The 7,997-nt window shown below is 38.1% G+C and overlaps 1 pseudogene; it reads left to right on the forward strand.

The window, feature by feature from the left end:
- The first annotated feature begins 676 nt into the window (after nt 1–676).
- On the forward strand, nt 677–7,000 carry LOC149578888 (putative disease resistance protein At1g59620; annotated as a pseudogene).
- The last annotated feature ends 997 nt before the right edge of the window (nt 7,001–7,997 follow it).

Below are 7,997 nucleotides of genomic sequence, written 5' to 3' on the forward strand. Positions count from 1 at the left end.
TTGCTCTTTAGCTATTATCTTGGCACCAAATAAACTCAAATATGTGGGCTATGAAATATAATATAAATCGACAAAAACATGAACACAAAATGACACCAATAGTTAAGGCACTCGGTCTTGTAGGTTGTCACATATTCAAACCATGCGCTACTTCTATTTGTAGGTTGTTACTTATTCAAATAATTTGTCACTTGTATTATTTTCCCTTAATTTTTCAATGAGAAAAAAAAAAATACTACCAACCAAGATAGGTGCAGCCAATGAAAAAGGAGAAATAAAAAAAATTTAAAATTAGATTTAATAAAAGACAAGACACGGTACCAAACTCTGAATTAATATGTATGTTTAGTAAAGGTAAAAACATAAGTCTCCTCCTTAACTACATAAACTAATTATAATTCTATTTAAAAAAAATTGCTATGCTTGTTTGATTCTAAAAGTTATTTGACCATGAATGTTCAAATATTTATACATAAATGTAATTTATGTATGTAATTGGCATACGTACTCTGGGATCCAGATAGATAAATGATGATGTGGAGAGGTGCTATTTTCATTATTGTAGTCTACCGTATGCATATCTACTTTAATTGTTAATAATCAATTTGATAGTCTCGTTACCAGTATTATACACAATCACATCATCGAAGGTTTTGAGCTTCATTTCAGCTATTGTATTGTCTCTTAATTCGGCCTGCAGCGCTTGCTTAAGAAACAGATTTGTGAGCTTGAAAGCTTAAAAAGATGGATTCTGTGCTTGCAGATCCCGTCGTTAGAAGAGTCCGCGAGATGGTTGTTCAACAAGTCACCAATCAGATAACTTTGGCGATGAACTTTGGAGAAGAATTTGAAGAGCTGAAGAACACAATCGAGCAAGTCAATTGCTTTTTGAAAGAAGCAGATGAAGAGCCCAGCGAACAGAAGAAGTCGTCTGTGATCAATTGGCTGAAGAACGTCCGTGACCTTGCTTGGCAGGCAGAGGACATTCTTGAAGAATGTGCCTTTGAATTCATGTACGGTAATATCTCTCAGTCATGCACTCTGAGTTATAGTAAATTGATTTTTCGCCTTAGAATGGGACGAAAAATAAAAAAGGTGAAAGGCCGATTGAGCTCCGTTGTTAAAGAGGGAGAGCAGCTGAAAACATACAAGACCATAGCGTCTCCTGCAGCAGCAGTGGCATCAACGAGTGGATCAGCGAAGCGGAAAACATTTAGTCTGCTGCCCAGAGATGCCCATCCAGTAGGGATAGATTCCAAAGTTGAACACCTGATCAGCTTGTTAGAAAGCCCACAAACTCCGATTATAGCCGTCGTTGGTATGGGCGGCCTGGGGAAGACATTTCTTCTCCAGAATTTCTACGACAAAGCAAAATCCAGGTTTGACTATTCTATTTGGCTATCTATCTCTAAATCTTATTGTGTCAAGGATTTGCAAAATGATATAGCCTCCCACATAGGTTTGGAAAAAGAGGTTGAGAAAGTAAGTGAAGGGAGAGCGGCTGAGCTGATTCATGGCCGTCTGAAAGGGAAACGATCTCTTATTGTGCTGGATGATGTATGGACGCTCTCCTCTGAAGATAATCTGATTGACAAGCTCGGTCTTCCAGCTGATAGATCTTCTAATCTTGTGATTAGCACGAGAAATATGGAGGTTGCTGGGAGTTCAAAGGCCCGAGTTTACAAGATGGAAAATCTGTCAGATGAAGACAGCTGGAGGCTGTTCTGTGCCTATGCATTCCCTGAATGTGACGGCGGCAACAGAGCGCCGTCAGATGTGGAAGAGGAGGGCAGGAAGATTGTACAACATTGTGGAAACTTACCTCTTGCCATCAAAACTCTAGCTGCATCTCTGGCTAACACCAGGCATGTCAGCGACTGGGAGTCCAAATCCCGTCAGCTCCAGAGGACGGACAGTCGTATTCCCAATCGTGACCCTGCCATGGATATCTTAAAATTGAATTACGATTCCCTGCCAGCACATCTGAAAGCATGCTTTGCTTATCTTTCTTTCTTCCCCGAGGACACAGACATAGACTGTGAGTACCTCATTAGTCTATGGATTGGAGAGGGGCTCGTTCCGGCTGGAAAGGACCAGTGGGAGATGGCTTGGCATTGTTTCTATGAACTTGTTGATCTGTGTCTGATTCAATTTCGGGAAGATCAGAGGATGACTGTGTTACATTCAACCATATGTTACAAATTGACCAAAATTTGCAAAATTCACGATTTGTTGCAAGAATTGACCATAAAAATATCTAGAGAAAACAAATGTTCATTTTCTGTTCAAGGAGCCATTGCAGAAACTGGGACGTCGTGCCGGATCTTACTGGCCAAGAAAGATGTGAATGATAATGCTATCTCACAGAGCCATCCCGTTTGCCTCCTACACTCTCGCTGTCCCAGAATAAGGAGATCAGAAGCATCCCGGCTAACTTTTTCACCGCCATGAGAGGACTGCGCGTTCTGGATTTGAGCTCCACGAACATCTCCGCATTGCCCGCGTCGGTGGGAAAGATGGAGCTTCTTAAGGTCCTAAACCTGAGGGATACATTTGTTGGAATATTAATTGCATATTGACGTATGCTCTTAGAGCCAAACGCCCACCTACCACTCCTGACCGATTGCACAACAACCATAAAATTTATTACGGGCAAGTGAGATTTTGAAATTCAGAAATGGGGGGAAAACTTTTTGCAAATATAACAAAAGGAATGTTTTACATTCATTCAACCAAGTAGACAGAGAAGAAGTTGCAGAGCAGAGAAGGCAGAGAGAAAAGTGATCAACAGATTAGTCGTTGCAGAGAGAGAAGGAATCATTGTCGTGCTTGCAGTTGCACATGGTTCTACCTGTCATTTTGTAAGTTCATAGTTCATAGTTTATTGTTTTTCATTCATCCTGTTGAAGCAGTGATTGCTCTAGGCGTTATTGTATTCAGCCATTAGAGCTGCAAGTTTGAAGTTTATGAAGTTTGAAGTTTTAGGGTTATTTTAGAAAAATTTTCTAGTTGAAGCCGAATGCTCCCAGATTTGTAATAGTTTGAATCAGAGTTTAATAGAAAGCAAACAGGCATACTTGAATCCATTGTTGTCCTTCTTCTATTCATTGCATTTTGGAAAGTTTATTTGAAAGTTTGAAGCTTTGGGTCTCTGGTTTTAATGGTGAAATCATTCACGTTGGAAGTTCGCTCTTTAGCTTGAGTTTTAATTTTATAGTCTTTACCGAGTTCAGTTAGTGCCTTCTTCTACTGAGTTCACTTGGTAATCTCTTTGTCTACTGAATTCACTCGGTAATTGCTTTGGTTACCGAGCTCACTCGGTATCCTTTGGTTACCGAGCTGTGTGTTCTTTCATTTACCGAGCTAACTCGGTAAACTCTCCTGCCGCCTATTCTTTTTGGTTACCAAGCAAAATCTGCCACTCAGTAATAGTTGCTCCCGAGCAATTTTTTAGGGTTAGGTTGTGAATTTGATTTTGTTTTAATATTTTTCACATGGTATCAGAGCTTTGAGGCCCCACATCCAAAGTGAGTTAGGGCATTTGTTTTCTGGGATATTTATCATGGCAGGAGATGCAGGAAAGATATGGCAGCAACCACCATCATTTAATGGACAGAATTATGATACGTTTGCAAAGAAAATGAAAACCATTATGGTTGCAAATGATTTGTGAGAGTTTGTGGTCAATGAATTCAATGATGTGACTGATCCAACTCAGTATGCTGCTCTCACAAATGCACAAAAGACTCATTTGAAAGATTCAAGAAGGAAGGATGCAAAGGCATTAAGTTTGATTGAAGCAACAATGACAGAGACAATTTTTCCAAAGATTGCAGCAAAAAATTATGCAAAGGAAGCATGGAATATCCTTGAGACAAACTTCAAGGGGACTAATAAAGTCTGCACAGTAAAGCTATAGAAAGATCAGTGAGGACAAGCAAATGTGGCTGATGTGAATATGGGAAGTGAAAACATTACCTTCATCATGTGTAATGTTGGTGAAGAAGGAAGCCCTGAGGTTTGGTACCTCAATAGTGGATGTAGCAACCACATGAGTGGTAATGAAACCTTGTTTTCATTCATTGACAAGAGTTTCAAATCGGAAATTAAAATGGGTAACAATGGAACCCTACCAGTTGCGGGCAAATGATCTATTATGGTCCGCACCAAGAAAGGTGAGAAAAAGGAAATACAAAATGTATATTTTGCCCCTGGTATGAAGCACAATTTGATGAGCATTGGTTAGCTCATTCAAAATGGATACAAAGTGTTGATGGAAAATGACATGTGTGTCATTCAAGAAAAGGGTGGGAGCAAGAATTTACTTGCAGCAGTTCAAGTGACCAAAAACATAATGTTTTCCTTGAGGATTGAGACATGTTTCTCATCTCAAGTTAGTGCTGCACCTCCCACACAATTAGCTCTAAGGAGTGTGATTGAAGACCCCTCACGGCTATGGCACCTCAGGTATGGTCATCTTGGCTATGCCAGTTTAAATTTGTTGTTAAATAAAAGAATGGTAGAAGGTTTGCCACGAATAGGAAATTCATGTTACAAGTGTGAGGCTTGTATTTTGGGTAAGCAACATAAGCTTCCCTTTAATTCTGAAAATTCTAGGAGAGCTAGATATCCATTAGAGTTAGTGCATATTGACCTAGTCGATCCTATGCAAGTTACTTCCATTGGGGGGAGTACTTATTTCATGACATTCATTGATGATTTCATGGGCATCCAAGAAGCAACCTATTGTTGCTCAATCTATAGCAAAGGCTGAATACATAGCAGCAAATGCAGCAGCATGTCAGGCTATTTGGCTAAGGAGAATCTTGACAGATTTGAATGAAAGGCAAGAGGATGGAACCACAATTTATTGTGACAACATCTCATCTATTGCATTGTCTAAGAATCCAGTCTTCCATGGAGAAGCAAACATATAGAGATCAGATATCACTTCATCAGAGAGTTGGTGGAGAATGGGGATATCAAAATTGAATATTGCAAGTCTAAGCAGCAGCTAGCAGACATTTTTACCAAGCCATTAGGCATTGGAAGTTTTGTACACCTAAGAGAGTGTCTTGGTGTAGTTGATCTGGATCAACAGTGATCCTTGTTTGTTTGGCTCGGGACAAAGGGAGAGTGTTGGAATATTAATTGCATATTGACGTTTGCCCCTAGAGCCAAACGCCCACCTACCACCCCTGACGGATTGCACAACAACCATAAAATTTATTACGGGCAGGTGAGATTTTGAAATTTAGAAATGGGGGGAAAACTTTTTGCAAATATAACAAAAGGAATGTTTTACATTCATTCGACCAAGTAGACAGAGAAGAAGTTGTAGAGTAGAGAAGGCAGAGAGAAAAGTGATCAGTAGATCAGTCGTTGCAGAGACAGAAGGAATCATTGTCGTGCCTGCAGTTGCACATGGTTCTACTTGTCATTCTGTAAGTTCATAGTTCATAGTTTATTATTTTTCATTCGTCTTGTTGAAGCAGTGATTGCTCCAAGCATTATTGTATGCAGCCATTAGAGCTGCAAGTTTAAAGTTTATGAAGTTCAAAGTTTTAGGGTTATTTTAGGGTTTTTTCTGGTTGAAGCCGAATGCTCCCAGATTTGTAATAGTTTGAATCAGAGTTAAATAGAAAGCAAGCATGCATACTTGAATCCATTGTTGTCCTTCTTCTATTCATTGCATTTTGGAAAGTTTATTTGAAAGTTTGAAGCTTTGGATCTTTGGTTTTAATGGTGAAATCATTCGCGTTGGAAGTTCACTCTTTAGTTTGAGTTTTAATTTTATAGTCTTTACCGAATTCAGTCAGTGCCTTCTTCTACCGAGTTCACTCGGTAATCTCTTTGTCTACCGAGTTCACTCGGTAATTGCTTTGCTTACCGAGCTCACTCGGTATCCTTTGGATACCGAGTTGTGTGTTCTTTCATTTACCGAGCTAACTCGGTAAACTCTCCTACCGCCTATTCTCTTTGTTTACCGAGCAAAATCTACCACTCGGTAATAGTTGCTCCCGAGCAATTTCTTAGGGTTAGGTTGTGAATTTGATTTTGTTTTAATATTTCTCACAACATTGATGGAGGAGGTGCCAGAGTGTGTGAGGTTTCTGAAATCTCTCTTGTTTCTTGCAATGCCTAGATCGACAAGTAAGCAGTTGCCTGCATGGGTAAGTGAACTCACGAGTCTTCAGCATTTAGAATGCGAGAGTGTTAATCGCATGCCAAAAGGATTATCCAGTTTGGCCTCTTTGAGAACACTGCGATCGAGCATGTTGGAGCTGTCCATGGAACATGATAATGAATTCATGTCTTTAGAGGATTTGGCGAAGATGACTGAGCTTCAGGAGTTACAGTTCAATGTAAATGATGAGAGGGAGCTGAAGAAAATAGGAGGGATGCTTGCAGAGCTGATGAGGATGCGTCGTCTCAGAATCGCGTGTAAGGTTGTTGCTGGACCGGATCTTCTTCTGTTTCCAGATAAAATGAAAGCAATGAAATATCTGGAAAGTCTCACGCTGGAGTGCTTTGCAATACCAAGTTGGATATATGGGTTAGTGAATCTGAGGGAATTGAGTTTAACTTGGTGCGAATGTAGCGAGTATCCGGATTTGCATAGAATGTCAAATCTGGTGAGCTTGTCATTGTGTGGGAATGAGAGTTGCAGTGAATTGCCAAGGGAATTCGGAAGGTCCGGAGGATTTCCACACCTCCGTTACTTCACAATTTGGGGATTCGAGAAGCTGAAGGTGCTGCCGGAATTGGCGGAGGGAGCGATGGCTTGTCTTGAGGAGTTGGTTTTATGGTATTGTCCCAATTTGAAGAAAGTGCCCAACGGATTAGAGAAGTTAAAAAGACTCAAGGAGCTCAATTATGGATGTTCAGAGACGAATGGATGGTCGGAGATACTGAAGAAGGGCGGAGAATATTGGGAAAAAATCAAAGCCAATAATCCATCTATAACTATTACTGTTAGAGGTTTGTGAGTATTATATTGTTTTGGGTGTAATTCATGCCGTCTACTATATTCAGTTCTATTAAATTGGAGCCTTTTCAAATTTTCTATTGATTTCTTAATTCCTGATATGCAGGAATATTGATGTAATTATTTCAATACAATTAAGAATTATTATTGTATTTGTTTTAGGCAATTTACTATTGCACTCAGAGTTTGTTGTATATTACATTCAACTATTATATTGTTTTCAATCAATAGAAATAAAATATTTTTTTGCCATATTGAGTTTGTTATATAATTAAAAAAAATTAATATATTTTTTTAATTTAAAAAAAAATTTATTGAAGAGTTTATTGGTTGATGGGAAAAAAGGTAAGAAAAAAAATAAAAATAAACACAGAAGTTTGAAGAAATAAAATTTAACTATGAAATGAATGTTTGGATGCATTAATTGTCCTTTAATTTTGTTTTAGACTTTTATTTGAGCATTGAAACTTCCAATATCATCTATTTGTGAATGATTGAATCATGTATTAACATAGTAATTAATACTTCAGCATTATGCTATATGAATGTTGTAGAATACAATAATTAAGCATTGTCATTCCTTACATCATAAGCTAATATTTTTCTCAAATAGGTAATTATAATTTGGTTCTCTATTAATAATTTGATTTTACATTACAACTTAAGTTTCTGAAATTGAATATCTTTCAATTTAAAAATAATGAATTATAATTGTTTTTCTCTTGTATATTATTATTTCATAATGACAAAGTGTGAACCAATAATGAATAGTAGATCTTTCAATGCTACAAATTTAGACTTCATGTATGATGATATAGAAGTACAATAGAATATCTATGCAATAGATGTAAATGCTCAATGATGAAATACTCACATGTATATAATTGATCTTGCTAACATGTCATAATACAAGTATAGTAGAAGAATGACAATGGGAGGAGAGAAGAAGAATGGATGGATGAGAATCAATTAAATAGGTGATTGGAATCAAGTAGGGATGAAAATAAAG

Source organism: Cupressus sempervirens, chromosome 1, assembly GCF_028749045.1.
Source record: "Cupressus sempervirens isolate cs-2001-9-10 chromosome 1, ASM2874904v1, whole genome shotgun sequence".
NCBI lineage: Eukaryota > Viridiplantae > Streptophyta > Pinopsida > Cupressales > Cupressaceae > Cupressus > Cupressus sempervirens.